The following is a 24914-nucleotide window of genomic DNA, read 5'->3' on the forward strand; positions in this document are numbered from 1 at the left end:
TCACCTGGTACATTAGGGCGCTTTTTACCTTCAGCGATAAAAGGGTGCGAACTGGAAACTCCCGTGTTGATACTGTCAAGAGCAATAAAGCCTAGCTCAGAGCAAGTATTTCACTGGTATTTATTTGAACCTTATACTATATTATAATTTTACTTATACTGATTTCACAAAGTGCAAGTTCAAACGTTGTTTGGGACTGGGAATTTGTGGATTCCTCTGCTCTTTGCGTATGAGGCTGTGCCCATAGTCAGTCGAAGACGCTTATCTGAACGTTTGTGAATTCTTATGTTCGTACGTGCATATCCGTACACCAAACGTGAAAAGTTTAGGTTCCCTCCACCCACAAGCTGATCACTATCGTACGTAGAAGTGAAAAATTCCAAAGCATGGCGTTAACCAACAATATGATAAAGAAATCGGTCAAATGAAGCGGTCGGCGTGAGTTTAATTCCAGACAATGCTGGCTTCCTATCCAGTCTTACGAGGACACATCTCGAGGTATGCCTGGTTTCGTCTCACCATAAGGCTTGTAGCCACCTAAGTGAAATATCCTTGAGTACGACGTAAAACCCTGTTCAAAACAAACAAACGAAAACAAACGAACATTCATAAGTTTTTAATGACGTTAAACAGATATCAATGAAATAAATAAATTAGTAAATAAATAAACATGTAGCTCTTTTTTTTTATTTTCCTTTATTTTCACAGGAAACGGAAATTGGGGAGACTGGTATACGTATGCCCAGTGCGGGGGGGCCCTATTGTCAGAAGACACGAAAACGTCAGTGTAACAACCCATCACCGATAGGGGCGGGAAGTTGCTCTGGCAGTGACACAACGATTGTCAACTGTGAAATGGATGACGGAGAATGTAAGTAGACCTATTTGTTCATGTGTGAGCATGGGCGACTTTTCCGCCTAAAGTAATGCTGGCCGAAGCTGTATAATCTCCTGTTCGTGCCTGCCTTTGCAAGGACGATTTGTACACACTAAAAATAAGTGTTTCGGTTTTAAACACATTTCTGTTAACGTACAGTTTAGAAACGCGTCCTGGTGTGTATACATATGTGTTATAAAAATGTGTTTTTTTCTTCAGTATTGGTATTTATTACATGTACATAATCGGTAAGAACATAACCCGTAGCAGACGACAGCTGTATACTGATACAAAAATTTCTGTTTATTTGATTTCGAAGTGACCTAGATTACTCAACTTTATATACGACCTCGGTTAAAGAAATAGAAAGTTAAATATATGATGTAAGTTTCATTTTCAGAGAGCAGTGGAAATTATGAGTAAAAATACTTTTTACCTTTTTCGATGTTTTGAAAAATGCTACATAGACATTTAAATGTTTGATTTATTTGTTTGATTGGTGTTTTACGCCGTGCTTAAGAATATTTCACTTATATACGACTGCGGTAAGCGTTATAATGGGAGAAAACCGGGCAGAACTCGGTGGAAACCCACGACCACGCGCACGCTGCAGCCAGAACTTCACACGTACAACAAGCGCGGAAGTCAGCATGAGCTGGACTTGAACTCACAGCGACCGCATTGGTGAGAGGCTGACCACATCGGACATGGAGGCCACAATTCAATATTTGAATCCTATGTTGGGCCTTATTGGCCATACTCACGTAACTTTAGAACTCTGACGTCACATCACATTTTTCCTTACTTTCACCAATGCGACGAAATTTTGAGAACATCATTTCAGTAATCGTTTACTCATGGATAACAAAAAGCTATTCCACCATTCAGTTAGAAAACTTTCTGTGACGTCAGAGTTCCTTAACACTGGTGATATGGTCCATAAAGTCCACCTTAGAATTCAGATATTTGAATGCCTCGAACTATATTCACTAAAATGTGGGAAAAAATAAATACAAGTAATTTCATGGATGTTTTCCAGTGGACTATCTACTGACACTCATTTCGATTTTTCCTTCATGTAAAGCCTTCGCCTAACCAGCATTTCTAGCCAGAGTGACTTTGCCATCTGTAGATGGACTTAGCCATCTGTAGAGCTGAGATCTGCTTTGAATAAACTCACAAACTGTCGACCTGTTAATCAGAGCACAGATAGTCTCCATTAATGACAATTTCGTCATTATTTTGGATTCACTGTTTCTGGATAGGCCTATATACCAGTTTTTGGTGCTGAAAATTGCTCACTGCGGGTTTCCAACTAGAGACGTGTAAAGCTCAAGTAAAGGTGATAATGTGACTTACACCAATTTCTAAATGAAAAATGTGCTCAAAAATGTAATGCGTGGGATTCAACACTGCACACCAATCAGTATGATTTCCTAGCCTGTTATTGTTTTGCCATTGAACAAAATCCTGAACTGTCTTAAGAAAACAGTGACAAGCAAAACTTTCCGCCCACACACGCGCTTCGGCATAGAACAAAGGCTATAAAGGGTAACGGCCAGCCAAGAAAAGTGTGTATGCCGCGGATAAAAATATCTATTTGCATATCATGAATAGCGGAACAAAATGTGTGTATCGTTGTGTTGTTATATACATATTTCTTGATCGGAACAAGAGTTCGCCACATTCTCGAAATAACTCCTACAAACGACAACCTCCTCTACGTCACATTCTCAGAATAACCCCTATAAATGACAGCCTCCAGTACGTCACATTCTCAGAACAAGCCCTACAAACGACAGCCTCCAGTACGTCACATTCTCAAAATAATCCCTACAAACGACAGCCTCCACTACGTCACATTCTCAAAATAATCCCTACAAACGACAACCTCCTCTATGTCAGATTCTCAAAATAATCCCTACAAACGACAACCTCCTCTATGTCAAATTCTCAAAATAACCCCTACAAACGACAGCTTCCTCTATGTCACATTCTCAGAATAACCCCTACAAACGACAGCTTCCTGTGCACTGTGTCCTTCATGAGAAAATACCCTATTCACAGCATTATATTGACAGCAGGCTCAACCCGCACAATGTTTTCTATAAAACATATATATTTTTCCACGAAGCTCTCCAAAAGGAAATAAGAATTTGTCTATACACCTCAAATTATGCAGTTATTGTTCCATAAAGAAGTTGTTAATATCTATATAACAATTTTAATAAAGAAGAGGTCCAATCGTTAAACACTCAGTTGCATAAAACACAATATTCTTTTCTAAAACGGTTCTTTGCATAAAGTTCCCAAAGAGGAAACGCGAAACCCTCTCAACACTTCATACTGTGCCGCCAATGTTCCATAAATGGGTTGTTATTAGCTATATAACGATGTTAATAAAGAAGACGCTAAATCCATAAAACGCATTGTGAAAGTCAATGTTCCTTTCTAAAACGGCTTTGTTCACGACGTTCCCCAAGAGGAAATAAGAAACTGCATGTATTGGACCATTAATGAGTTTATACATGTAATTTTTATAGTATATGTAGAAGTCTACATTCAGGTATAGATTTTTCTAGCTCTTGATAATAATGACCAGATTAAGGTCAACCTCCAATCGTTCACCAATCTTTTGATTCACATCCCATGATTGCCCTCACCTTATTATTTATGGCCAATTAAAGATATAAGGTGTTAAACATTGTTTTTATTCATACACCGTTGTCATGTTTGGTCAGAAAAACTCTCAGTGCAGACAGTAACGGTTTTTCTCACGTGTTTGTCGGAACTGTTGCGAATTGGCGCTTGCTCCAGTATGAGCAGTGAAACAACCCAATCAGCGCATACTTTGGAATAAGAATTTTTAACTTCTACAAGCAGCTCTTTCAGTTCGTCAATATGTTAATCGAGCATCAGTCAAGACAACATCGACTTTTTTGCAGTTGTTGTGAATTTGATTTTGTTAAAGTGAAAGACAATACCTCACTAATGCTTATGTCCACTGAAAGACTATCATTCAAGGAATCTTAAACCAGCAATAAATACTTTTTAGATTTTTTCAACCCAGTAAAAGTTTAGTCAATTTCGTCTTGACACAGCTTCAGCACGTCCCCATTATCGAGTGCAAGGTGAAGTCACGTTTACTCTAGCTCTCTAACGATACCGTCGAATAATGGTTTGTAATGGTCTAAACAGTAGCCTATGGCAGATAAAAGTTGTGGACTTTGGCGATGAAGCCCCGAGTGATAAGTATAGCTTTCTCGGAAAATGGACATACTGGATGAATATTTCTTCCACTGCTTGAACTGTTGATACAGTAGGCCTACTATATCATTTACAAGAAACTCCAGGAATCCTGTTTAAATAGCCCAGCTGGTGATTTTGACCCCAATTAAATGTTTACAAAATTACAACAGAATTGTTGCACAACTAGATTCATGTTTAATTCTGAAACAAATGGAAATAAATCTAAGCACCACTGAGGTTGATCTAGGCGTTAGACTGGCGCTTCAGTTTTGTAACGGTGGCTTCTATGATGCGAGCACCGGACCGGAAAGCACAGGGGTACAGCGTCCGCTTCGGGAGCGGTAAATCGGGAGCGGTATACCGTATCAGTATACCGACTCGGGTGGGGCTTTGTGAAGCAGCATTAGAGAAAAGAGTGGTGGAAATCCGTCCTACAACATTACGTTTTGTCATTATTTTGGATTCACTATTTCTGGATAGGCCTATATCCCAGTTTCTGGTGCTGAACTTTCCTACATTCTCAGAATAACCCCAGAATAACCGACAGCTTCCTGTACACGGTGGCCTTCGTGAGACAATACCCCATTCACAGCACTATATTGACGACACCAGGCTCAACCCACGGCTTTTGCTGTATAAAAAACAGAGTGCAAGTTAAAACCCGCACAGTGTTTTCCACGAAGTTCTTCAAAAGGAAATAAGATCACTGCGGCTTCCAACTAGAGATGTGTAAAGCTCAAGTAAAGGTGACAATGTTACTTACACCTATTTGTAAATGAAAAGTCGTCTCTGTGAAGCAGCATGTGATAAAGGAGTGGTGGAAATCCGTCCTGCAACATTACGTACACCCTAAGGATCCCTTCGTCGTCATATGACTGAAAAATTGTTGAGCACGACGTCAAACCCCAAGCACTCACTCACTCACTCTAAGATGGGAGCCGTGCTGACCTACCTATGGAGGACGTCAGAGAAAGCACCTCGGCTTAACGCGGCGTTTCAATAATAAACTCAGACAAAAAACTTATATCATCAGACTTAATTAATTTTAAGCATTGTATGGCGAGAAGCCGTCTTCTCCTTCCCATAAACCTGCGGCATTCCTAATGCATTTTGTACTGACCCTGATATTTGTTATTTATAAACTGCTGACTAAACGCCAAAATGAACGACAACAAGTGTATTTGGGGAGATGAATGCGTTTTGGGTCAAGACGGTATGCTACCGTCTGACATAATCTATGATACCGCCGTTGAACACTACACGGCTTGTAAATCAACTGATTTTACGTCTGTGGTGGTCCGTAAATGATACAGAAATGTCCCACAACACTTTGTGAAATGATTCTTTGGCTACACGTTACTAAGTTGTTGTAAAGGATGTCAAAATGATGTCTTATGCAGTAGTTTTATGTTATTATATTTCGCAATCTGATAGCAACCTGTTTGATTGGATTAAATTTTCAGCATTGTCATTTTAAATAATATTAATAATAGAGTATCATCATTAAAATAATAGAGTATGATACTTTTTAGAAAGCTTGAGTATCCTGCTTTCGATTGATATATGTTTTAAGCAGGCCCTGTTGTCCTTGTAAAGGCAGACTGAGGTACTTTGCTCAGGCGTAAGAATTCCAAACACGAGGCTCACAAGGTGTGGGTTCGACCCAGGCCTTGGACAGGCGATTTGTTGATTTCCTCGCCTTCATTGTTCGAGGGGCTTAAGTTAGAACAACCAGGGGGTTAACCACAGTTTTACGTCCATGAATTCTCTACCGTATCTTACAATGAAATTCTAGCAACACTTTGTCTTCCACTAATATGGCTGCAGATCTATTCAAAAAGTTTTTCAGTTAAAAACAATCAACTAAGTTACCAAGAACATGTCTTTGAATAAACTGAAGAAAACTGCCCCCTCTCCCCCAACATGTACCACTGTCAAATTACAATTTTTTCAAGGGGTGAAACACAAATCTGTGACAGCTTCTTAGCTGGGTTCACTTTCCAAGAATAACGAAGTCATATACCTTCGAGTATTGTGTATAACTTTGTTGATTGCCCTTAATTCAGGGGAGTAATTTGATAGGGTTTTCGTTTGGCCTATTCATTCCATCCAATTCATTTCGGTGATTGTGTTATTCCAGGTGGAGATGACTAACTTTGAGGATTCTAGGATGACTAACCTTGAGGATTGTGAGATGACTCACTTTGACGATTGTGGGATGACTAACCCTGAGTATTGTGGTATGACTAGCCTTGAGGACTTGGGGGTCGATTAACCTTGAGGATTGTTGAATGACTCACCTTGAGGATTGTGGAATGACTAACCTTGAGGATTGTGGGGTAACTAATCTTGAGCATTGTGGGATGACTAACCTTGAGGATTGTGGGTTGATTAACCCTGAGGATTGTGGGATGACTAACCTTGAGGATTATGGGTTTACTAACCTTGAGCATTGTGGAATGACTAACCTTGAGGACTGTGGGATAACAAACATTGAGGATTGTGAGATTACTAACCTTGAGGACTGTGGGATGACAAACCTTGAGGATTGTGGGACGATTAACCTTGAGGATTGTGGGATGACAAACCTTGAGGATTGTGGGATTACTAACCTTGAGGTTTGTGGGATGACTAACCTTGAGGATTGTGGGACGATTAACCTTGGGGAATGTGGGATTATTTGTCTTGAGGATTGTGGGGCGATTAACCTTGAGGATTGTAGGGCGATTAACCTTGAGGATTGTGGGATGACTAACCTTGAGGATTGTGGGATGACTAACCTTGTGGATTGTAGGATGACTAACCTTGTGGATTGTGGGATGACAAACCTTGTGGATTGTGGGATGACTAACCTTGAGGATTGTGGGATGACTAACCTTGTGGATTGTAGGATGACTAGCATTGACGATTGTGGGACCACTAATCATGAGAATTATGAAATGATAGAACTTGATGAGTGTGGGATGACTAACCTTGATGAGTGTGGGATGACTAATCTTGATGAGTGTGGGATGACTAACCTTGAGGACTGTGGGGTGACAAACCTTGAGGATTGTGAAATGTCTTTCCAATGCGCAGCTCGTCTGAAAAAAAATTTCAAAATGAAAGATTACCTAAAAGTAAGTAAACATTAGTGAAAAACCACTGACAACTTTATCATTGATAAACGAATGATGGTTGATAAACGTGTGGTGATTTTTAAAGGGTATTGATTGGGAAACGGATGGTGATCATCAGACGGTTGACAAAGCGATGGTTCATATAATGTCAAGCTGAATGTTTAGGAGTGTATTGTCAGCATTGACACTGACCTTGCTTTGGCACTTTACGAGGACATTTGCTTTTAAACGAAGGAATTCCTATCGAAGGATTTTATCGAAATACTTTAGTGTTCTTGAAAGATCCGGGAAGCGTATTCTTTAAAGTTTGACAGCATCTTAGAATGAAATGTTAACAGCTACTTCTCTTGTGATAGAAAGGCCATAAAGTGCATGCTAGACGGACAAAGCACTTAAGGTTGACAAAATTCTGTGATGGCTGATGACAATGAAGCATATTTAGATTTTCTCTCACTTTGTCATAGTTGGATAAAGAATCCATTTTGAACCAAGTGTAACCTACTTTTTCTTTCGCAGCTTTTAAGTAATTAACTGTACTGTATAGGAAGATTCCAGTGGATCAGTTTTGAGATGACTTTGTTAATGGATGCCGGCTTGACAAAGAAACCGCCTATAAGATGGTCCAGGAAGTCAAACACAATGGCGTCTTGCCTTGGCGTATTAAATAGCCTCCCTCATACGTAAAGTAGGTAGGAACAATGCCATCGATTTGGGGAATTTCCTTTTCTCTGCACAGTACAAAAACTGATGTTGCAATTTCTAGAATTGTGAAATCTATCGATATACCTTTCAACATCCTCATTTAAAACATGAATATGCTAGGATGATATAAAACAAACGGTTGCCCCATGGAAATACCCGCCACAAATACATTATTTTCAAATGTCCCTTTCTCTTTAACGCAAAGTCGAAAAAAAGATTCAAGACCATGTTTACAAATAACCTTTGATATCCTTTGAGCTAAAAGAAGTTATGAGAAAAAAAACCAGATCAAAGAGCGTGAAAACTTATTTGCAAATATGGTCTTTAATATTTTATTCGATTTTTTCTTTCAAGAGAAAATGATATTTTAAAATATTTTTATAATGTGGATATTTGGGACTGCCTTTTGGATTATCACGTCTTTGCATAGTAATGTTCTAAATAAAGATACGATGTATAATTACTGTAAATTTCTTGTTTATATCCAAACACATGGATTTCATCTTAATTATGATAATATTTATGAGTATATAAAATGTAAATATGATCAAATCGTGGTTGTACACAAATGTTGGCTGAAATGACCCTTATTATAGTGCAAATATATTGATTAACATGTGTTACACTCTCATTCATAACAATACTACGCCCAGATTATGTATACCAAAAGGTGGTCCCCAATACCCACTATACAAAAGTCATTTGCAAGTGTTTTTTTTCTGTATAAAAAAAAATGGAGAAAAAAGACTGAAGACGATATTTTGTGGCGCTCTTTCATCTGAATTTAATGTAATTTTGATGTTTTACTCGCCCTTTAAACCTGGCAAAGTAGAGAATTTAAAATGCGATTCTACGGAACGGTGAAAGTGAGACAAAATTGTAAATAGAAAAAAAGACAACAACACAACTATTAAAGTTCAGTATTTGTTCTTTTTTTAAGTAAGTCGTTCGCACGATTGGTAAAACACCAATCAAATAAATAAATAAATACAGCTGTATATAACTCGCATTGTGTTCAAATTGGTGGAGGGCATAGCTGCTTTTCATCGAGTTATAAGATGTGTTTACTCTTTAGGATGGCTGCAGAACATCATTTGTTTTCGTTTTGGTTGGAAGTATCTTGCGTCACTATAGCCACTATCCCATGAGCTCTAAGTAAAAATCACAATTGCCTGTTATCTCAGCCCAGCTTTGGCCAGATTTGTACATTTACAATCCTGGCAAATGCATGCAACAAGAGACACTGTACAAGACAAATCCAAGCAGGTAAAGTTTCAGGCGAAATGAAAAGATTATGAATCAAATATTTGAAATTTGCCAATAATTTCTTTTTAACGTTTGCTTCATATGCAACAATAATGGGTAGAACCTAATACGCATGCGCAATAAATCAGCAGTATCTAAAGATATTTGACTCTCTTATATATATTTAAGAAAGGAACGAAGCATCCATACTTTCATGCATTTCAGATAAACGCCTCAAAGCAGATCGATATATTTATTTATTTATTTACTTGACTGGTGTTTTACGCAGTACTAGTGAATCTTTCAATTATACGCCCGCGAAAGTTGCATGGAAGTGAAAACGAAAGTTGTTCGATAAGAGCTGCATAAAGCAAAGGACTAAGCTGACCCAGAGACCAGCTGATAAAGGCGTTAGTATAGATTCAAAAATAAACACATAAATGTATTTTATAGCCGAACAATGGACACCTGGATAGCTTGGCCCGCACTAAACCTTGCGATGCCATAATAATTCATTTCCAAACCAGTAATTATATCATTTATGTATAACAAAGCCAAGTATAGCCACGTAATGAAGACACCAAGTCAAAAATGTGGACAGAATCGACTGCTTGCCTTACTGCTTATGTGCTCAATCAGGCTTAATTGATAGCTAATTTCTTGTCCACAGGAGATCTTTTTACATTTGTTTATTTTATTGATCAACTCTTGCTGGCGACGTAAAAGCATTATCATCTAACGGCAACTAAAGGTATCAATTGGCAGAGACGAGCAGCTCCATAAGCTTGGCCTCGGTCCAAAAAACAGTCGTTAGATGCAAATGAAACTTCAACAGAAGCTTGGGTCAGTTAATATCATTGAGGATTATTTTTTTTATTGATGAAATTTACAAACGACCCCCATTAGTGTGTCTTTAAATGTGGCCGGTTTTATTGATTGGATGTACACAAAGAAAGCATCAGCCGTATCATTGCCATTGCTTTAAAAGCTTGATAAAGCTCGATTATACTTCTTAAGAACGATTAGTTAATTATCACGCTGGATGCAGCAAACAGTTACCTTTTTTTCTCTTTGAAGTTGAGATTTTAATGTTTAGCACTGGTCTAACACAGTACAGGTGGACTGACTTCAAAAATAGTGCTTTTTTCTTGGCATGGTAAATAATTGTTTCAGATGAAACTGTACGGAATGACTTTGACACGCCCACTGTATTTTGTTTATTTCCAGCCTGTCGGTATACGTTGACTTCTGTTTAATGCGGCGTTAAGTAGTTTGCGAGAAAAGTAAATAAAACTCAGGCACGTATGCTATGGCAAGACACGGCGCTTTGGCAATTCTGTACAGCTGTATTGTCAGCATCCCTGAAGAATGAATCGATACACTGAACGCTCTGGTATATGAAATACATTATCGTTGTACTAGTACACCTATGATTTAAATGAGCTGATGCATTCTACTACAACATGTCTCATTTTAAACGGATCTTCTCATTGCTGATTTATAGTCTGACACAATGATAGGCTGAATGATTGATCGATGGATTGATTGATTAACTGACTCACTGTTTGGGTGTTGAACGTCATAAGAGGGTGATCTGTTGTGGAAACCGGATTATTTAAGTAAATAATTGATAAGTAAACCACCGGGATGCCCGGAGTAAACCACCGGTGTGTCCGTAGAAAATCACCGGAATGCCCGGAGTAAACCACGGGAATGAAGGGAGTAACCCACCGGGCTGTTGAGACTAACATACCGGGTGCTGAAAATAAATCACCGAGGTGCTGGAAGTAAACCACCGGAATGCCCGGAGTAAACCACTGGTGTGCTCGGAGTAAACCATCGGGGTGTCCAGGAGTAAACCGCCCAGGTGCCCGACAGTGAACCAACGGGATGTCCCGGTGTAAACCATCAGGGTGCCCGGAGTGAATCAATGGCATTCTACTTCAGTGATGCATCGTGCCTACCACAGCTTACAATATACTCATAAAGAACCAACAAGACTATTATGAATATGGTAAATTTGTGGAGCCACGGTAGTGTTTTTACCAATGGTAATCCTTCCACCTGTCGATCTTACTCACGGATACATGTAATCTCTACTTCGTCAAGGTATCAAGTTTCTCATCTCCAGGTTAACCAATTGAAAAATTATTGATTACTACGTTAAACAATAAATCAATCAAGCAATCGACAATTCAGTCAATCAATTAATCAAGCTAGGCTAAACACAAACTAAAAGTGTTCCGTCAAGTCAGAGAAATATCTGTATTGTCCCCGGGGCCAATATAATGTACGATCAGTGGGAACAGAAGAATCTACAAATTCCCTGAACAAGGCTGGAGTTGAACCCACACCTCGTGTAACTAGTGTGTTCACTGACGTGACGGCGGTCGAGATTACGTCTTCCGGCCGCAGTCGGATCCAGAGTATTAATTTAATAAGAAAGCAATCACCAGTTGATAGTCTGTTGTTGGAATCGAAACATTTCATCTCTAGCGGCAAAATGTAAAACGGGGAGACAACTCTTACAGCCATCTCTCTCTCGCTCTCGAGCTTGCATGAGTACGCCATGCCGTTTCGTCATATCTACATGCTTATATGGTCAAAATAAGCCATTTGAGCCTCAGGTTGTTCTATATCTAACACATTCCCTCATCCAGTAACGACCATTTTTTAAGATTCCCTGGATAGGGAAAGAGTCATAACTCTGTAAAGAACTTTGTAAAGAAATATTCTTCATAAAAAGACTTTAGTATCGTATACGATAGATGTAGATGTGCGTGATAAACAACAGTGACCCCATTACCCGTATAACGCCAAAAGTCAAAAGTATTCTCAAACGCACATAAAACAAATATGTATGAGTAGATTTGCCGGGATAAGTACGCCTGCGCGGCGCAATGACCCAAGAGTCTCTCACTAATGCGGTCGCTGTGAGTTCAAGTCCAACTCATCCTGGCTTCCTCTCTGGCCGTACGTGGGAAGGTTTTACAGCAACCTGCGAATGGTCGTGGGTTTCCCCGGAGATCTGCCTGGTTTCTTCCCACCATAATGCTGGCCGCCGTCCTATATATGTGAAAAATTCCTGAGTAAAACAAAACCAATAAAATAAAAATACTCAAAGTGATAGAGGATAACCTGGTTAAATGTGCACTGTATATTGAGTTTCTACCAAAGCCTCGAGCTCCATGCTCTCAAACAAACAATTTGTTAAATTTAACAGAAAGTCTGAGTGACGATGGAATGTATTGCGATTATTGACCTGGAACTTCCTTATTGGTTGACGGCTGGGATACGAATGTCTAGTTTCAACGCATAGATTCATCTGTTGTAGTGGATAATGATCGGAAACTTTCGGAGATAACCTCAACGATGAACTTAGCGGCTTAGAGAGACAAGCTCCACAACAGCTATCACCATTGACGTCACAACTGCGTCAATGCCTCATTACCTCATTTCCAGATTCACCACTGGAGTCTTATCAAAACAGTAGTTCAAAGCCATTTTTACTCAATACTCGGTTTTGTTCCTTTATGATTATATGTTAGGAGACATCATAAACTGCGTATATTGATTTATAAAAACCATGAATCTTTTAAAGACCGATCCGAAGATTTTCTGGATATTGTCCAGCAACTTCCAGTCGCTGATCTGTCGTAACAGACGCTTGATCCATTTCGATAACAGAAAATGCGCCCAAAGAAGGGTTGTGTTCTGTCCCAAGCTCTCTCTCTGTTCCAGGAGCATCCATGACATCGTAGCAATTGGTGTCGCTCTCGTGGCCATTAGCGCGGTCTTACTTTTGACTACGGCGCGTTCAAGGGATGTGTCCTCAACCAATCACAGACGCGCTGCTCGCAAGAAGGCGGTACGTGATTGAGCACAACCTCGGGTGGGGGGAGTGTGGGGATTTTTACAGAAAACCACGAGTCGTGAAGCCACAACCAAGCCATAAGCATGTCTGCAAAGTCAACATCTGGTCGCAAAGCCAGCGAATTCTTGTTACAGCTTCAAGAACAAGTTAAAACTGTATTGTAGACATCGACTGTTCCCGACGAAATCGAGCGGTTTAGAAAGCCTCGTATTGACCTGTGGCTATTGACTAGCTATTTACGTCATCTCAGTTTAGTGAATGTCAGATCGTTGTAAGCGAAGTGATATACCAACAATCTGATTTTGTTCAGATTGAGGTACTTGTCTTTCAGTTTTTTTACTTTAATTGAATGTTGACTGAAAGAAATTGTTTAGTTTTCGTAGCAAAATCGATAACATTTTTGTTATTGAGCTTTTTGACACTCCTTGTATTACTGGTACGTTTGCGCTGGCGCATTAGGCCATGTTTCGTCTTCACGTTAGACGTCATTTTGACATTACACAAGCAACCATGCTCTATCTTCTTCAAAGCCAATGGATGTTCAGAACAAACATGCTACAAAATCACAAACACTGTGAACAGAACCCGTCACTCTGAGTATTTTACTTTGTGTTTTATTTTCAAAAGAAGTACTGTTCAAGGTACGAGTCTATGTCTCCATGAAGACATTTATATAATCAGTCATCATATATTAGGTCGATAACCGTAATGTCTCCTTCAAAAAGCAACAGGGAATGTAAGATTGCAAATATACTGGAACTAATTAAAACAGACAAAGTGCTACCACTAGGAATGCGCGACCGACGCATAGTTTTGAGATGAGTTTCAGATCTAATTTCGCTTTAATTCTGACTGTTCTTTTTTTTTACATGACTTGTTTACACCTCGTGCGTTTAGAGCCCTTCAGAGCTCGGAAAAGATTGATAAAACTTTGCTTATGACGTAAAGGGAAAGACGTGCTAATTACAACAATAATAATTCATGTGAACTGTGTGAGCTTTACCATTCAAACGTACATGGGAAAGTCTGCAACCAACCTGCAGGTGTTCGTGCGTTTTCTCCGTGTTCTGCCCTCTATCCCCTCCACCATAATATTGACCTTCGTCGTATAAGTGAAATATAAGCAGGGCATATTTTGGTTTGTGTTAAGGCTTTTCGAAACACGATTGCATCAATGTAAATGTACAATAAATGGATGTAATTAGACTATTCACTTTGTGTAATTATAATTGACAAAACACACCAATAAACCGTACGCGTTTTGATGTTTCAGCGTTATTGGTAAACTGTTTATCTATATTACAAATATTTAATATTTTTTAGCAAATCTGACTCATGTTTATATTTAGGTATTTAACTGATGTTTTACGCCGTATTCAAGACTATATGTACAGCATTTTTCTTAAAACAACCACGACCAGCATCATAGTGGGAGGAAACGGGACAGAGCCCAGGGGGAACTTACTATCATCCGCAGGTTGCTGGAAGAACTTCCCGTAGAGACGACAGGTCAGGCACTCTCATATTTATTGGGTATCCCCTATACGGGTATTCCGTTTTGGATATAGTATGCACAAAACGGCCATGATCCGCCCCTTCATGTTATACAAAATGTTAGACGTATACAGACATTATATGTAATTACAATATACGAAGGATTTATGATTCGATTTTATTGCCCTTTCCTCTATACTCAAAGATTTTTCGCTAATACTGTAAGCAGCCAGTTTCATGCTTGAAAAAAAATCACCGATCGTTGACAAGTTCCAGACATGTACCGATGAATTTCCTAACATGTGACGTGCATATATGTACACCAGACCTGTGGCCTTTATGAATGTTAGACTAACGCAAACGCCCCTCTATCGTCTTCGACCTCTTGTTGTCAGCTAGCAGTGAAAGCGAGGGATATTTACAAATTCCCAAAGACCGGCTTTGTACCTGCACCTCTTGTGTTCACGCGACAGCAATACGATCAACTTTAACCGCTAGATCGCGGCCTGTTCCCCACTTTGAGAAGTGTATTTGGGTTCCGTCTTTATAACTTGTCCAGAACGTCTAGTTTAATATTTGGCGCATGGTGGTGAATAGAACTTCTCTTTTATGTTTCTAAATAATGAACAACCGACAACATAGGGTACAAAAGGAAGCTTATAATACACGGCCACTTCTCTTCAGGCTTAAGACGCTGAGAGTCTTCGCTTTATATTTGCAAACACTTCTATTGGTGTCTATAAAAAAAGAAGACACAACTGAGTCTGACAGCAGCCTTTCTACAGACTCTCAGTAAACGCAGCGTGATGCGAATGAAACGTGAATGCGTACAGACATACCTCTTACTGCTACGATGTGTCATGTATCCTGACATAACAAAGTGTTTAGAGTTGCGTGCATTGTGCTAGTGACTAGAGTGAGCTGATGACGGTATGCTGAGCTAAGACATTAGCATTGCCTCCAGGGCATAAAACACCAATCTCTGCTCTTTGATACATCACCAAAGGTCCTCCGTCAAAGTTCACATGAACTGTATGATACGCTCATTGTTGGATGTCATGTTGTTATCTCGAAGCTAGTTTTCCAAGAATTTCTCTTCCACCATAGAGATCGCCTCTTAGAGAAAACTTTTGTGAAAAGTATTCACTTCCGTGCCTTCACATTTTGCTAACCTTTTCTGAAAAATTATGAACTCATTTTTGTTCATTGTAAAAGTACGTGGGAAGGTCTATCAGCAACCTGCGGATGGTCGTGGGTATTCCCAGGTTTCCACCCACCATAATGCTGGTCGCCGTCGTATAAGTGAAATATTCTTGAGTACGGCGTAAAACACCAATAAAATAAATAAAATTTATTGTAAAAAGCGAACTCTAAGAATGTTACTCGCAATCGTGAACATGGAGCAACAGTAGCTGTATAGTCGTTGGAATCTTGGGACAGTCTTGGTATATGCTCTCTATTGGGTAAAAAAGGTAGAAACAATGGCATTTTGCGGGACAAAACATGCCGACATGTAATTGTTTCCACCTAGCCCAGCTCGGTCGTCAAGAACCTAACTCTTTTATTTCAGTTTGACGCCGATTTGACAAGTTTTGGTCAATCCTGATGAACGACTAATACAAACATGTAAATGAAATGCCCAAATAATGTAAGAATAAGTGTCTACTTTCGTCTTCGTCTTTATTTATAGCCAATCCCCAAGAAACGTTTGAACTATTTCTTTATTTATTTGATTGGTGTTTTACGCCGTACTCAAGAGTATTTCACTTATACGATCGCGGCCAGCATTATGGTGGGTGGAAACCGGGCACATCCCGGGAGAAACCCACGACCATCCGCAGGATGCTGTCAGACCTTCCCACTTACGGCCGGAGAGGAAGACAGCATGCGTTGGACTTGAACTCACAGCGACCGCATTGGTGAGAGGCTTCTGGGTCATTACGCTGCGCTAGCGCGCTAACCAACTGAGCCACGGAGGCCCCACCTTTGAACTGTATACTTCCCCAAGGAGTATGGAGTGATATACTACCGAGGCTCATAATTATCAAAAACCCTAAGACCTTAGTCAAAAACTCAAACGCAGCAACATTCAAAATGTTATGCTTCAGGGAATGTAAAATTTCTACACTGATTCTTTACTGCAGAACAATATACCAACCACAATTTGAGTTCTTTCCTTATTTTTATTTTGTCTTTTTAAGCTCTTGCTGCTTATGATTTAAGTCTTAAGTTGCTGGATATACGATTCCAAGACCAGTATTTATCGAGCAACTTAAGATTTAAGTTATGAATTGTAAGAGCTTATAAAGCCAAACTGTGAACAGGAAAGAATTCAAGACTTTTGAACTTCCAACAGCAAAATATTTTAATTGTAGCTTTATTTGAATTTTGACGTTTGATTAATATGGCTCCTAATCGTAGACGTAGACTCTGGGTATGTTACTGTGCGAAACGTTTCAGCTAAAATAACAGAAAGAACATACCAAATTTAATTATTAAAACTGACTTAAGTTAAAGACGGTCAAGTCCAGCTCATGATGGCTGAAAAGGTCGCATGTGGGAAGTTCTGCCAGCAACCTGCGGATGCTCGTGGGTTACACCCCCCTCCCCCCCCCCCCCCCCCCCCCACCAGGCGTGCCCGTTTTCCTCCCACCATGATGCTGGTCGCCGTCGTATAATTGAAATATTCTTGAATACGACGTAAAACAACAAATAAATAAATAAATTAATTAATTAATTAAGTCTAAGGCCTCAGGGCCGGGTGCCTAACTTAAGTCCACAGCTGAAACAGCCAAAGATGTATTCGAGTACATGACCTCTTTGTTTAATTTGGCCCTGGTAGTAGCAGCGACCCAGAGCTTTAAATCTCTGAGCCAGGCCAGGCCCAATTCCACAGTGATGTTCATGTATTTACTGTTACCCAGGATAAATGATTGGGATTTAACGGAATGGCTGTTTTCAAGGAGTTAATATCAGAGGTAACAGCTGAATATCACAAAAGCGTGAAATGACAATTTCGACTGATTAACGAACGTCATGTGAAAGGTCATCATGGAAAAGTACAAACGACCTGTACCACAGACGAACAACATTGCTGTTATTTTCTATCTTTCGTTGATCTCTTGCCTACATTTTTTTAAGGTTTTCAATCTACCTCCCTAAGCAATACGACAGCCAATCTGTTGGAGCATTATTTAGCTCATTGCTTTCGCCATACGGTTTTCCTCATTTATTATTAACGCAGATTTGTTGCAAATGAAAGAGGATTTCTGGGAATCTGTCAACTGTGGCTTAATGACATTTATAATCCTGTAATTCACTAATAATGACGAAATTTTTAATAAGGGTGTCTAATACCCATTTAATAATGCATGTAGAATATCAAAGCTCTACGTTTAAAACATTTTGACTAATTGCCTTTTTAAACAGGGTATTCATTTCTTGTTTCTTTTGCGTGTTGCTGCTTTTTTTTTTTCGCTCTGACCTGATATATGGTGCATGTAAAGTGCACGAGATAGCCAACAGATCTGGTAGACGTCTCCGCCTAGGCCATACAAGCAACCGAGGTCGCGTCACAGGTCTCCATGGCAACACAGTGTTTTAAATGAAGATAGTACTATAAGTTTCTTACCAAGTTACTTTCGCTTCATATTCAGCGAAGAAAAGACGTTCTTATCACATATTTGCCATCATCGGCCTTTGCTTGGTATATATACTACGTTCACAAACCAAACAGTAACTTTTACCCACTCGCGGTGCGGAATAAAAGAATATCTTTGTCCAAGATGGATTTGGAATCGCTGATATCGCTGATGGAAGCTGATATGCCAGTCGAGGACACGAACGAAAGTGGGTCGGATAACGTGAGCCGTGTTTACGTTGGGTTTTTGGAACAGCATCCGACACTCTCCATCACCTATCTTACCGTTATTTTTTTCTTCACTTTCAGCGGTGTGATTGGAAACAGCCTGGTGAGTACATTTCTCATTTTCATTCTTCTGGGGCCTGTTTGACAAAAGTGGTGCAAGACTTCGCCAAGCACATAGCGCATGTAGTAACATGATGACGATTCTCTTCTCTGTATGGTGTCGTGGAACTTACACCAAGCACACTTTGCGACTGCTTCGCAAAAACAGACCCCTGTTTGTAGTAAAATTCTTACTTTTGATCTTTTAACCGTCAGATCGTGGTAAAGTTCTCATTTTCGTGTTTTAATCATTTGCTGAGAGTTAAGTTCTTATTTTCATGTTTTAAGCAATGGTACGACCTAAAACACGAAGCACACACACATACATTTTCATTTTAAAACCATCGCTTAAAGGCTGTTTCTGATCATGCTGGTGGACTAAGCATCCCCGAGGCCTGGCCGTTTGCATTGCTTTAGGGTTAGTGTATCTTAAATGAGATTACAACACAATAATTTGAGTAATTCTAGACCAGTGACGTCACATCACTTCATTTTTTTTTACCAAATTCTGCTTAAGCTATGGTGCTAACGGATGTGTAATTTGCTAATGTTGAAGTGGAATAAAACCTTCGCTGAGGTAAATTGAAAAGAGGTCGTCTTTCACCATTTACGTGTGACGATTTTCCAGCTGTCACACTGTCGTCGCAACTCTGGTTTTCTCTCAATGGTGTAAATCTTAATCATATTACTTTTCATTTTTCTTGAAAGTTAAATCCTCCGTGTCATGTTTTAGTAATCCTTTGGCAGCATACACTTGTATACAGTCCCTTGTTTAGTTGTGTACAGCTTCATTAAATTCGCGAATCAAGCAAATTAAAAACCAGCTTCATCTAGCATCTCTTTCTCAGCTTGCTACGTTAAATAAATACAGGGCCCGGTTGTTCAAAACTGGTTTAAGACTTAACACCAGGTTTAACTTTAAGCCAAGTCTACAATTTTGCAATTACCTTCAAACAAATTGTGTAGCAGTGCAATACGTATAGACTAGAACTGCTGCTGTTATACCTTGACTTTGGATTACTGCGTTGGCTGATGCTGAATTAGGTTAAAATTTTACGTATAAAATATGACTTTATTCCAGTATTATCAGTACACATTCGAGCAAGACAAGTCAGATACTCTTGTAAGAGCGTGTGCTGTGAAAAACATATGTAAATAGATATTACGATTTCCTGTCTCGTGAAATGTCCTCCGACCTTCATTAAAAATTACTGATAGCTTCATAACTGCACGTTACCATCTTTGTTCTGTACATGTACATGTTTAGCTACATCAAACAGCCTTAAAAGCAGCGTTGTAGGCGGTGCTCGGTGGGTTGGTTAATTAGTAATATCAGATATCTGCAAATATGGTTTCAACCATGTCTTGGATTATACAAAACAAACAATAACAGGATATAAGTAATCCTCACTCAAGCCTCACGGGTATATCCAAAATATATTCAACAATAAGTCGTTAGGGCTAACCTACTTAAGCTAGACAATGGAATATACATTAAAACATGCATATCGCTTTATGTTTCCCATATGTCTAAATTATCATATAAAACAATTCCCATGTGTGTTTGTAGGGAACACCACCTGTACGTTTTGTATATGAATAAATTGTCGTATGAGTGAAACATTCTTGAGTACAGCGCACGAGCCACCTTCACCTCGTCGGGTTGACCGCCATTTTCCGCGTCTATTCCCGTCGTCACGTGACACGAGGATTCTGACCGGAAAAGTCATTCGTTTTCTAAATATTCAAAGACACCATCTTTTTTAACAGGAAACTGCGTCCAAACATAGACGCGCGCTAAAGGGCTTTAGTCAAAAAGCTTGGATTTTCTCTGCCTGATGACCGGAACGATCGAAATGAAGGCTCAGGTACATGCAGATTGTGATGAAATGCTCATCGATGCATACATCTAACGAGTCCGAGTAATAATCAAGATTTTATGAGAGATAAAGTCTCACTGTGAGTTCATCTTGATTTATATTACGGCTGAGTGAAGGTGACCAGTGAGGTACGGCAGTACATTACTAAATCTGGTGTAAGACTTATTCGTGGAACTATACAAACCAGCAACTCAGATATATTTCGTTTTCAATATTTTGTTATTTGTTTTTCCCTGTTGATGGAATTAACTTGCATTTTCGCGGAAGTGGTAATTTAAAAGTATATGGGGGGCCTCCGTGGCTCAATCGGTTAGCGCGCTAGCGCAGCGTAATGACCCAGAAGCCTCTCACCATTGCGGTCGCTGTGAGTTCAAGTCCAGCTCATGCTGGCTTCCTCTCCGGCCGTAAGTGGGAAGGTCTGCCAGCAACCTGCGGATGGTCGTGGGTTTCCCCCGGGTTCTGCCCGGTTTCCTCCCACCATAATGCTGGCCGCCGTCGTATAAGTGAAATATTCTTGAGTATGGCGTAAAACACCAATCAAATAAATAAATAAATAAATTAAAAGTATATGGCACCCAACAGGGCAAACACCCGGCCCATCAGAGTGTACACACTTTTCCTCTACAATGACAAACACAGAGATAAACTGGTGACTGCTAAAAAATTAACGGGAAGATCACTGGTCTTTGTGACGCTGACGCAATTAAGATACACCTTCTTGTACAATATTCCTGATACGTTGTTGCGAGAATGGAGTCGTTTGTATGGCTAGCTGTTTGTAAGGCTGGTTGTTTGTAAGAGTTGTTGTTTGTAAGGCTGGATAGAATCACTACAAAACATTTTCAGATTGGTTGATAGAATCACTACAAAACATTTTCAGACTGGTTGATAGTATCACTGGAAAAACATTTTCACACTGTTGATAGAATCACTACAAAACATTTTCAGACTGGTTGATAGGATCACTGGAAAAACATTTTCACACTGTTGATAGAATCACTACAAAACATTTTCACACTGTTGATAGAATCACTACAAAACATTTTCACACTGTTGATAGAATAACTACAAAACATTTTCAGACTGGTTGATAGGATCACTGGAAAAACATTTTCACACTGTTGATAGAATCACTACAAAACATTTCCACACTGTTGATAGAATCATTATATAACATTTTCAGACTGTTGTATACATGTAACTTTTCCAAAAGCCTGCTGCCGAATAGACAGAGAGAAGAAAGACAGTCAATCAGCCCAATAAACGCCGACAAAAACGTTATCTTTCTGTGGGGAGGTATTGGAAATGTTCAAAACCCAGTATAGATTTATTTATGTATTTGATTGGTGTTTGACGCAATACTTAGAATATTTCACTTATATACGGCGAGGGGCCTCCGTGGCTCAGTTGGTTAGCGGGCTAGCGCAGCTTAATGACCCAGGAGCCTCTCACCAATGCCGTTGTTGTGAGCTCAAGTCCAGTTCATGCTGGCTTTCCCTCCGGCCGTACGTGGGAAGGTCTGTCAGCCTGCGGATGGTCGTGGGTTTACCCCGCTCTCTGCCCGGTTTCCTCCCACCATAATGGTGGCCGCCGTCGTATAAGTCGTACACTTATAAGTGAAATATTCTTGAGTACGGGAAGAAGCCGTTCAGAGCACAAGAGAAACCCTAAGCCATCAGCAGTTTTCTGACAGACCTGTTAGTAACCTTCATTACGGGCCCTAATGGCGTAACGGTAAAAGTTCAAATGTTTAAAGCAGAGCTTAAACAAAGTGTTGATTTCCAGAACTCAATAACGCTTCAGTTATTAAAGTAGTAACTTAAGTTGATATTTACACAACGGAATAGGGTTTAATATTACGTTTGTACTCAGCACAAGTTTGTTTTTGTTCCGAAATACGTAAGTGAGAGGCTCGTGGCCACCTGTTTATGAAATTTGTCACAAAACAAACACACGGTGCTGGTTCAATTCCAGCTTAGGAATGAGTGAGTGAGTGCTTGTGGTATAAGGTCGTACTAAACAATTTTTCATTCATATGTCGACGAAGGAGTTGAGAGAGCCTGGTCTCTCAACGTTGATATTTACACAGCGATCATGATGTCGTATACAGATACTGTGACTCTGCAGACTGGACATTTTAACGTCAATATGAAACAGAAATGAAATGTATTATTTGATGCCTATTTCAGTAAAAAGTCCACAGCAGTGGACAATGACACCTTTTAATTTCCACAGGTTATAAATACGAAATCGATTTCCACTTTTATACGGCTTCGCCATGATGAATGGGATGCGGTCTGTTGTATACATTATTTGTTTATCAGACTGATAGGGTTTAATATTATGTTTCTGCTCAGAATAAGTTTGCTTTTGTTACGAAATACGTGAGTGAGAGGCTCGTGGCCATCGTGTAAGTAAACGTATATTCAAGAATGGCGTCAAACAGTCAAATGAATAAAAATATAACATGTGCGTATCCAGGTACATATTGTCTCACACAGGAAATATCGTGAGAAGCTTCAGTTATGAGCTTCTGTGCTGTTTCTAATCGAGGAATCGATCGAACAGCCATCCACAATCGCTTGTGTACACAACAACCAGTCACAATCTCGTCATTCGCTTGTGTACACAACAACCAGTCATAATCTCGCCATTCGCTTGTGTACACAACAACCAGTGCATATACTTATGATCTATGTAGATAAGGCTGCGGAAACGACCACCGCCTATAGCTTATTCTCAGAATGTCCTACGAGTGTGGGCGTCTAGAGATTCGTGCATATATCTATGATCTATGTAAATAAAATATGGAAGTATAAACTTTTATTGCTTCTAGGTAACATTTAGATAAACTTCTTCCAGAAATCATAAAGGTAACAGTTAGTTAATGAAAGAGCCTACTCACCCTCTAGCCGCAGATTTTTCATTGAAGGGCAGATTTTGCTCTTACATTAAATAATTATAAAGTAAATTCACTCCTTTGGTTTCTAATAAAACTGTGAGGGAATTTCTGCCATTTGACGTTTTCAAATAAAATGTCGAGTTCTGAGTAGTCTCATAAATGCAGCCATTTGTTTTCATTGTTAATTATTCAAAGGATGTGTTGTTTTTGATAAATTAGGAATGCATTGGCTCAACCATTCGATCGTGAACGACGACAAGAATAATGAAGACAATGGTAAAATATGCGTGGGCCATCGGAAGTGTGTCGTGTTCATCGCAATTTGTCAGTCGACCGTTCGAAAGAATAGATAAATTTGTCACTCAGGGGAAAGAGACAATGAACACAGCTGAATAATGCCGAGGAATTTCCATTATTTTCCACTGAAGAATCAATGGATATTTTGTATAAAAATATGGGTAACTTGGCCCATTGGAGAATGCTCCAACAATTTAAATACCGGAAGGCTAGAGGGAAAGCACTGAAGACAGTATAATAAGTGATGCACGGGTTTGCGTATAACCACTGAAGCGTAAAGAAAAACAATGAAGGTTGTGTAATAAGTGATGCACGGGTTTGAAAGCATATAACCACTGAAGCGTGAAGGAAAGCAGTGAAAACAATGTAATAAGTGATATACGTTTTTTTTTTAGCATATAACCACTGAAGCGTAAAGAAAAGCAACGAAGACAGTGTAATAAGTGATACACGGGTTTGAAGGCATATAACCACTGAAGCGTGAAGGAAAGCAATAAAGACTGTAATAAGTGATATACGGGTTTGTAAGCATATAACCATTGAGTGAGTGCTTAGGGTTCGACGTCGTACTTAACAATTTTTCAGTCATGTGAAGACGAATGAGTCCTTAGAGTGCATGTACGTCAAATGTGCATCCTTGTTGGAGGTCGGATTTCCACCGCTCTTTTGTTTAGTGCTGCTTCACTGAGACGACTTACCGAAGGCAAGTAAATCGCCCCACCCGAGCCATTATACTCATACGGGTTAACCAGTCGTTGCACTATCGCCTAAATGTTGAACGCAAAACGAGGAAGCTACAACTTCAGGTTTTAAAGTCGTAGGTGTGATCCAACGCAGGATTGACTGTGGATATACCTCTCCAGAGGTGGACGCTCTGTAGCCTCTATATAACCAATGCAGCGTGAACAAAGCAATGAAAACAATGTAATAAGTGATGTGCGGGTTTGAGAGCATTGATGTAACGCGACCTGTGGTCGCTTGCACAAAGGGATTATAACCCTAATGGTCGTACTTTACCATATAACAAACAATCGACTGGATCCTGATGTAAATATGTTTACATTCTATAATGCTTGCCTTAGGCAAGCATTATATTGTATCCTTTGTATCCTTTGCACAAACACAAAGTAACTTATTATTACAGTCGAATGTAAAACCAGTTTTAGTGTTCACGACTGAGGGTACGTACGATGCCCTTTTTAAAACGCACGCAGAAAGTTCACCCCATAAAACCTGTATTTCAACTGTTCATGAATGATAAAATCTTCCATTTTGTGATAAGCTGTTCGTGGCCGAGAGGTTAAGTCT

Source organism: Liolophura sinensis, chromosome 13 (assembly GCF_032854445.1).
Source record: "Liolophura sinensis isolate JHLJ2023 chromosome 13, CUHK_Ljap_v2, whole genome shotgun sequence".
Lineage (NCBI taxonomy): Eukaryota > Metazoa > Mollusca > Polyplacophora > Chitonida > Chitonidae > Liolophura > Liolophura sinensis.